This window comes from Streptopelia decaocto (assembly GCF_964273445.1).
Source record: "Streptopelia decaocto genome assembly, chromosome: 13".
Classification (NCBI taxonomy): Eukaryota; Metazoa; Chordata; class Aves; order Columbiformes; family Columbidae; genus Streptopelia; species Streptopelia decaocto.
The window spans coordinates 11140918-11149914 of record NC_138668.1 but is presented as its reverse complement, the minus strand read 5'-3'; the positions used below and the strand labels follow the sequence as shown (position 1 = coordinate 11149914).

The 8997-nt window shown below is 41.7% G+C and overlaps 1 long non-coding RNA gene across 1 annotated transcript; it reads right to left on the bottom strand.

Annotated features, from left to right (window-relative positions):
* Positions 1 to 2074: 2074 nt before the first annotated feature.
* LOC309445446 lies at positions 2075 to 5075 on the bottom strand. Its single transcript, XR_014185289.1, has 2 exons — positions 4764 to 5075; positions 2075 to 2405 (listed from the first exon to the last, which is right to left on the bottom strand). It is a non-coding gene; the product is annotated as an uncharacterized lncRNA (long non-coding RNA).
* Positions 5076 to 8997: the final 3922 nt, after the last annotated feature.

Below are 8997 nucleotides of genomic sequence, written 5' to 3'. Positions count from 1 at the left end.
ATCTTAAAAAAAAGAAAGAAAATTCTTGGAAACCAGGCACACAAATTGTTACTGCCCCCTCCCACCCACAAACACACACGTGCTCTTACAGTTTTCTACAAGAAAGAAAATATGTATATAGCAAAGGCTGTGGCTGGAAAAGGAGACAGATTAATATAACCATCCTAAGATATATAGTTAAGATCAAGCACACTGGAAATGGCCACCATATCTAAAACCTTAACAATTTTTAAATCTGATGTGATCATCCCCAGTGCTTGTGGAGCCCAGGGCTGAGATGGGGCTTGGACAGAAGATGAGGCAAGTTATCACCCATTAGTTTTGGCCTCATGTTTGGAAGAGGCTGACTGGAGTAGGTGACATAGGCATGATGCACAGGGAAGAAAGGTACTTGGAACTGAGACCAAAACTGAAGTAACAACCAACTTTACGTTCCCAGCTGGAGATCTTCAGGGCCTGATTTTTCAGGGAATATATTGCACTGTGCTTGTTGTGTTCAACGCACAGCCCCCAGTGACTTCAGCTCCTCCAAAAAGGGAATATATCATTGGTGACCACCAAGAAAAGTTGATTCCAAAACCCCCCTTTCATCTTGCAGCTCTATGACAGGAAGGAAAAAAAATTACCAAATTACAAGGGAGAGCCGTGTTTTCATGGACACCAACCCTCGGTCATTTGTCTTGCTTCCTTGCAGGACTGCTTAGCTCAGGCACAGCTCCGTGCAGTGACAGATAGACATTTTCTGCTGCTCTGAGGAGCTTAGTATCTCTTTTAAAGCTGCAGTATAGTAAAAGTTGGTGCTTTTCTCCAATTTTATGTCATAGGAAAATAAGCAACATATCGTACAAACAAAACATGGCATAATTCAGGGAGGAACTGTGGGATGTGCTTCAGGTCTTCATTTAAAACAAATGGTGATACTGCTGGTATGAATCCATGTAACTAAGGCAGGAATCAGAGCCTGTGTTTTAATAATTAGATCGTGACAGAAAAAGATCAAAGTAACATTTGCAGTTTTGTTGATTTTATTTGTAACTTCCATATTAAGGAGGTTTTTATTTCATCCAAATTGGTGGCTGTATGCAGGTTGGGCTGAGTCCACTTTAACCTTCCAGTTCCTCTCTTCATCATACATTTATATCAGAATCGAGCAGTAGCTAATTGTGGTTAGTTGAGGCAGAAAAGCACTTTGGATTTGCTTGGTACTTACTGTGAATGAAGCTTCTAAAAGTCATGGCAGAATCCTTTAATCCAACTTATTTTTTTTCTTTTTTTTTTTTTTAATGAATGCAAAACAAACTGCTGTATCAGTGTGTTCAGTCCTGGAACTAATTGAAGGGAAGAGATTTATTCTGAGCTACTAGTGAATTAGAGGAGAGGAAAAAAACACCTTGTAGAACATGTGTGTTGTTTTTTAAACAGAATAAGCAAGACCAATAGTGAGGAAATGCAGTTTTCTAACAATTGTTAAATACCTCAGCTGTTTTTCCTGGACATTTTTATAGTTATATTAAACAAAATAATTCTAAAAGTATCCACTGGTGTCAAAGAGCAACAAATGGCAAATCCAAATATTATTCTGGGATTTAAACTTGGACATGATAAACCAGACAGGCTTTTTTTCTACTTTGATATCTTGGTGCTTGTCACATGATTTTGCCCCTTCGCTGTAATGTCACTACCAGGGTAAGAAGAAAAGAAAAGCCATAGCTCAATAGGCACCTTCAGATCTCATTTCAATCCAGCTCCTGCAAAGCTGGAGGAGATCTTCAGACATTGTTACATCAATTGCCAGCACCCTTTTTGTAGGATTTATTCTCTGGAGTCCAATTTTTTGTGTGGAGAACCCTTTATTCTGCCAAAGTAACATAAAAATGTCTTGGTGTAAGGCCTATTTTTCAAAGATAATATCTATTTGCTCAGTGGAAGAGTCCTTTGGCCTTGAGGGATCTTTCTGCCTGTTCTCTTTTTCCCTTGCACATGCACTCATCCTTTCAAATCTTCTGTTCCACTGTTCGAAACAAGAAAATTGCATATATGTTTTGTTAAAAATGTATGAGAGTAAACAACAATCCACGGCATTCGGTATCTTTTTAATAATAAAATAACTAGAAACAAATGCCTGAAATAGATGTCCACACCTTTGGTTGGAAGTGTGGAAAAGAGGGTAAAAACAGGAAAACAGCCAAAGCAGGGAACACCATCTTTTCATTTTAGATGCTGTAGTGCTCAGGTCCACCACACTTTCATCCCACCGCACCCTCAGAGTGTTGAAGCTTTAGCAGGTACTTCACAAGACTTCGGTTTCCCCGAGCAAGGCAGAAACTGTGCACAAAGATGCTTCTGCATGTTGTCCTTTGAAAACATAGGCTTTTGCTTCCTAAATTTCCATTTCGTCATAGTACCTGTATATGAGGAGGAGAAGAGATTTACCGACATAAGAGCAGAAAATGAACCACTGGGTTGATTGCAGAAATGTTACTATTATGCTCAGTAATTGGCTTGTGCTGAGTAAACTGGTCAAAGACAATACACTATTTTTAACCTAGGAAAATAATTGGTACAGCCAGATAAGTCTTCATGAGACGCTGGTGGCAAAGCATTATCACACATCCTGCTGGTGCAACTGCTGAAATAGGCAGCAGTAGCAGCTCTGTGCTTGTTGGCTTTAGCTGGCACTCAACAATATATGCATTTAGTATACAACAAAGAATCGGTGTTGATAAGCAGAGACTAACAAGAATATTGCAACTACGGAATGTTTGTGAAGTGTCATATAAGTGTTAAATATTGTTATTTATTCAATTAATCTCTAAGCATAAGCTCCTTGACCTTGGCATCAATGTGTCATGCAAATAACATCTTAGTCTCAGCACTTCTTGGAGAGCAAGGTCCCAGGTTCCTGTGCTTTTCCATTCTCCAGCATTACCCAGGAAGCCCAAGAAACTTCTTTCTCTGTTAAATAGTCCAGGAGACTAGGAATTCTGAGGTGCACCAGCTTCAGATCTTTAAGACATTGCTTTTTTTGAGTTTAAGGGCTCTGAGATGCTGTTTATATTGCTTGGCTTACTGATCAACTACTGAATCCACTCTGTCTCTCAGACAGCACTTTCACGACCACCTGGCTCTCTGGAAATGGAGAAATTCAGCTCCTGGGAGCCCAAAGGTTGCCCTGTTCAGATTCATTTTCCAGAGCAGACATGCCTGGGAGGAGTCATGCAGCGAGAGAGTGAGCTGGTAGGAAAAAACATGAACTTCAGTGGCTTTGGTGAAAATTCAGCTGCTTCCATGAATTGTCTCGCTTTTGGAGACTCAATAAATCTGATTTAATTATCAGACCATTCCACTCTCCATTAAATATAAGCAAATTATTACAGAGCAGTTTGAATACTTGGCCAAACGATATTCCTTTTGCTTTACTAAAATCTGCATCCCTTTCTCAGTTAAGTCAACAGCAAAAATTCCCACTACCTGTAGCAAAAACAAGTTTGAGCTTCCAGACATATTTCCTTGTAGGAATATTTTGAACAATAGTAGCTTGCCGTGCTCCGAAGTGCTCCTGACAGCCCCCCTGTTGTCTTTCTCTTCTTTCATCATGCTGATCATTGCATCCTGCACTGCCCAGGCAGCCGGGAAGGTGCCCAGTGCTGTACCTGCTCTGTGAGCTGAGCCAGCAGCAGAGCCCAGGTTGCCAGGGCTCAGGTGCTGTTCCTGCCCCAGCACCACGCGGTGGGTGCAGGGAAGGGCTCGGTGCCTCTGGGGCGAGCCTGGTGCTGGGAGCCGCTGAGGAGCGAACAGGCTGGCTCTGTCCAGTGCCGCGCCAGGGGCCACCCGTGCTCACCTGGAGCACACCGAGCCTTGGGGATTTCCCAAGACCAGAAAAAACATCCTCTGCCCTACCTGGAAAGAAGCTGTTTAAGAATCTTTCTGTCTCAACTGTTTTCTCAGCTCATTGTGCAGATTTTACCCTGCTGTGAAAACATGTGAAGATTGTGTATTTTCTTCATCGGACATCGGTAATCTTATACAAGATTTCAGACAAAGCAGTAAGTTCCTCCAGTTTGTAAAAAGAACATCTCTTGCATTCCTTTTCCATATTTTTGTGGAATAAGAAGAATCTGAATAGCCAAGCATCGCTCAAACAGGCTGCATATAGCACAAAATATCAACCCCAGAATTTGTAGTCCTCACAAAGTAAGAATGTAGGATCATTTTTTCAAACTAATAGTATCACATGCAAATACTATCCCTCAGTTTGGGAACAGATGCATTTGTTTAAGACGTTACAACCCCCTGCTGTTTCTTTCAATCCCTATTAGCTATGCCACCGTAGCAGATTGTCAGACCGGATTAGGTTGAGCCACTTAAGAAAAAAGTTTAAAATAAGATGCCTGACTTTGCCCTGAAAGACACTGGGAGTGTTCATGCAGGCGGTCGGCAACAGCTTTCGAAATGCCATGGCTGCACAAGTATGTCTGGCTTTGCCTTATGTGACATAGATACTTAAGCCTTATTTTTGAAAAGTGATTCAAGGGTTTTGAAGCCCAAGTCTCATTTTCTCCGACAGATCCAAATTGCTTTTCCCACTCCTCTCTCTAAATAAATAATCAGCTCTGACTACCCACGCCAGAACAGATATCCGCGCTCTACATGCATTCCTCACTAAATATTTCAGGAGATATCCTAGAAGCTCTTTGTTATTAAGCAGTTTTGTCATTCTGTGAACCATTAGTTACCAAACAGTAGCTTAAAATAAACAATACCTCTTCTGTAGTAAAAAATGTAGCTGTTGTTTTAACTCCCAGCTGCCTTGCGACACCGTCTTTCTGGAGACTTCACTGTTTAGCCAATTCTGCTTAACTCTGCCAGTGAAAGGAAATTGTTCTCCTTCTGTAAACCTTTCTGTAGCACATTTGCATACTTCAGAAATAACAACTCGAAGTATATCAAATTGCATGATATACCACCCTGTCCAATTACTTGATTTCTTTCCTCAGTCTGGTCCAGACTCAGAGTTTTCATCTCCTTTCTTCACTGGGCTTCACCTCTCAATAACTCTGCCCCCCCAGACCGCATCGGCTGGTCGACAAGGAAAAGCCATTCAGCGCCCTGCAATCCTTCAGGGCACAGCTCATTCAATCAGGATGGGACAGATTTATGGCTTCTACACTTGGGTCCCAATTTCCTGCACTGACATCCTGATTTGTTTCTGTGACATTAGGGGTTTGCCAGGAACGGTGTTTGTTCACTCTCCGGGTACGTGGAGGAGGTTGTTGTGCCAACAGCCTGGGACTGTCCTGCAAAGGGGTGGGGGAAGGCCCCGCCGAAAGTGACCTGTTTGAGCCTGGGACTTCCCTGGGTTTCAAATGCATTTTGTTAATCCAGTTTCTAACAGAGCACCAATAATACAACACCAGTCAGACTCTTTTGTAAGGAGGCAGCATGAAACTAATACAAAAAAATCTTACTTGCTTTCTGCTATCCGTCATGCTTGTCAGATGTGTGTAAAGTATATGCCATCTTGTGTTGACAAGCCCAAAAAGCAGCTGTGATTTTTGAAAACTGGAATTATGTCTACTAGGTGCTGTTTGAAAGGCAGGCAGTACAAAAGACCATAGAATGGTCCAATATTGCCCAGATTTAATCTACTAGCTTTCCCTCGCATTTCCTGGGAGAACTATGGATATGAATACATAAAATATCTGAATAACATTTCTGCTCTCCAGGGCCATACAGATAGGAAGAGAGGGGAATCACAGCTTCCCAAGACCTTGTAAGTTAAGCAGAAACAATTGTGAGAAATCTTTCAAAAGTACAATTAGGAGGAGCTTGAAATGACCTGACTATGAAATAACATCTCCCTTGCTTCCATAGAAGTGCTCATTTGAGAGATTTACTCCATGGAGGTTTCTCAAATCTGGGAAAGCACAAACAGTTTTGGTGCAGGTATTATCATCTACATGAAGAGATGCTGACTACTGAAACGTACTGTCAAAGTCAGTCCAAGTTACCATGTGTGCGATAGCTCTGAAGTGCAGATCCTGTCCTTATCTCGATACACAAAAGCTGTGCCTAGCTTCACTTTGTTGATCGTGATGGTAGAGAATTAACATAGTCAGTTTGTTGTTTGTTCCCAAGTGTTTATAAACCTGATCTTGGGTTGATAACTTCTAAGCTTAGAAAGGATTGGGCTAGTGATCCCTGGTCTATATAGCCCTGGATATGGAACTTGGTTGAATAAATTTCTGTCCCTAGTTGAGTAGCTCTGGTTGGACCAAATCAACAAAACTAAACAAGGATTTGCTCAGGGCAGTTCTCTATTTCACAAAACAGCAATGGTCCTTGAAACCTTGTTTGTTTGTTTGTTTTGCTCCTGCAACTCACCATCAGATGTACTAATGTCCAACATCCCCTCATTGGTCCCAGGTTCAAAAGGAAAGTGCTGTGAAAGAGTTAAGGAAAGACGATACTGTCAGATCCTGTTACTGTGAATAAGGCTTCACTTCTTTAATAGTATTTTTCTTTGTTTGTTCAATGGTTTAACTTTTTTTAAAATATTTAGTGTGGAGAGTCACACAGCTCACATATTGTCACATGCTTCTGAAAACAGGAAGGGCAGGTAATAACTGCAGCTGCACTCCCATTTCTGTGTTAGCAGGAGCATGGGAGGAAGCATCAGTGCTGTTCCCAGGGCAAACAACTGCTGAACCCACTGCTGGTTTCATCTCACAAGGCTGTTTTTTCCTCTTGTGTGATATACTGTCTTTCCAGAGTCACTGCAGTCAGAACTGGTCCCATGGGTGGTTGCCCACACCATAGCAAATCTTCACAGCAGGCAGCATTTCTGTGAGTGTTAATTTGGGGTAAAAGAAAATACCTCTCTCAGCTAGGTCAGTTAAGGGATCTTGATTTTTGGAGGGAGTTCCTTTGTCTGGATAATTTCCTGTGACATAAAGGACAACTTAGGTATGGTTCAAAGAGAAAGTGGCTGTGATGAGAGGCCACTGGGCAGCAGCACAGATTCGTGCTGGATTACAGTAACCATGAGCAGAGGTTTTGTCCCCTGCTGTTGGCAAGTTTCCTGCTGCTCTTCCAGTCTTTACCTTAGCTATGCTGTTTTATGGGTCTTTTACTATATATTTTCCAAACACTTTCTCTATTTAAGCATGCCAGGGTGTACTCAGGGAAAACAGTCTCCCCATTCCTTCCAGGGTGGTAACAGCAGCACACCAGTCAGCATAAATGTATTGTTAGTGCCCAGCTGTGCCATTTTCACACTGTTTATATTCGCACTACACCCACACTGGGAAATGTTCTCTGCAGTATGCCTGATTCTGGTGAGGAAGGTGAAGGCAGGGGGGAAGATGAGACACCAGGGGGATTGGAGCAAAATGGCCAGGGCAATAGGGGCTTGAAGTGTTCCTGCAACAGAGGTGGAGGCAGAAGTTTATTTGGGGTTGAGGCGAGGCTGTGAGGACCTGCTGGGGAGGGAGCTATAAAAGTGCTTTTAGAAGCAGGAGTCTTTGCTCCCTACCCTAAAAACTCTCTGCAGCTCATGGAGAGGCAGCTTTCCACCCCTCTGCCTGTGCTGCTGCGGGTCAGCCCGCCAGCCCGGCTGGGAGCGGTTAGCGCTGGCCTTCTGGTTCACTCAAGACAAACAGGTTGGTCATGAGGGATGAGAATGTGCTCTCTTGTGAGCAAGGTGAAAGGGTAAGGTCATCTTCTATTAGCAAATAGGGTTATTTACCCTCAAATTTATCAGTTGCTCATCTTCTTCCCATGTGTAGCTAAGGTGCACTGGTGAATTTTGCATGGGAAAATTGCCCTGGAAAACCAAATACTTGCTGCAGCCTTAGTTGTTTCCTTAAAGCAAACACTGCACAGCTTTAATTATAATTTAAAACCAAAGTCTGCTATCTTTTGCAACAGAAGTTTCTTTTTGAGTTAAACAGTGATGAAGAGATTAATGGAGCTCTGTAGGAAGATGATTTTTGATGGAGATGAAAAACTGTCTGCACAATTTCAGATGATTGATTTCGTTGATTAGGTACCTATCAAAGTGCAGTCAGCAATGCTCAGGATATGATCATAATACACTGAAGAAAGGGGCAGCTCATTAAAAGAAGAGAATCATCCTGGCATCCCATCACCCACCCACCACACACATTTTCTCTATGGCTGCTTAAGGAATTCAGGCCGCACAGGACTTCTGTGCTATTTGGAAAAGGATACGGTATATAACCCAGACTGCAATAAGAAAGAGTCCTTGATATGCAAAATGAGGCATGCAAATATTTCTTTTCATTTATTTTATTTATTTTTAAAACTTTTGAACAAACTTAAATTATCCTGTGAATATTCCCTACTTTGAGTAGAAGCAGTTCAATATAATCGGAGGAGCAGCCTTCAATTTGGCTATTCCCAGAGTAGGAGTATGCTGCTAAATCATCTCTGTTTTCAGTGGAGCTCTAAAAACAAGGCTATTGACCATGAGATGAATTTTGTCACAAGCTTGATGTAGGAGTCAGTTTTGACATTGCTCTAAATGTTCTCTTCTCGAAGAAAAGCTCTATTGAGAGCAGATGTATAAAAGTTAAGCAGGAGATTTTAGATTGCATAAATGAGAATGAGACATCTGATTTACCCAGGCTTCCACTGAGAGTTAAGCATCTCACTGTCCTTTATGCCTTTGAAAAATCTTTCCTCTAACCGCCATCTTATAAAATGTGGTAGGAATATATAGTATTATAGCAGGATAAGTTGGATTATATCTGTACAGGTTTCTTGATTTTGATATTGCAATGTATGTTCGTAACTCTTTCGAAGGACTCAAACATCCCTTACTTATGCTATGTGAAGCCTTGTTTTCACCTGTTCCATAAGGTAAATGCATTTTATTTGATTTGAGTCTATTTTGGTGGCCTCAGAGAAATTTGTTGGAAGAAATCTTAGCTCGTCCCTTTATGCTGGTGGAAAATTTTGTCATTCATAGCAGTG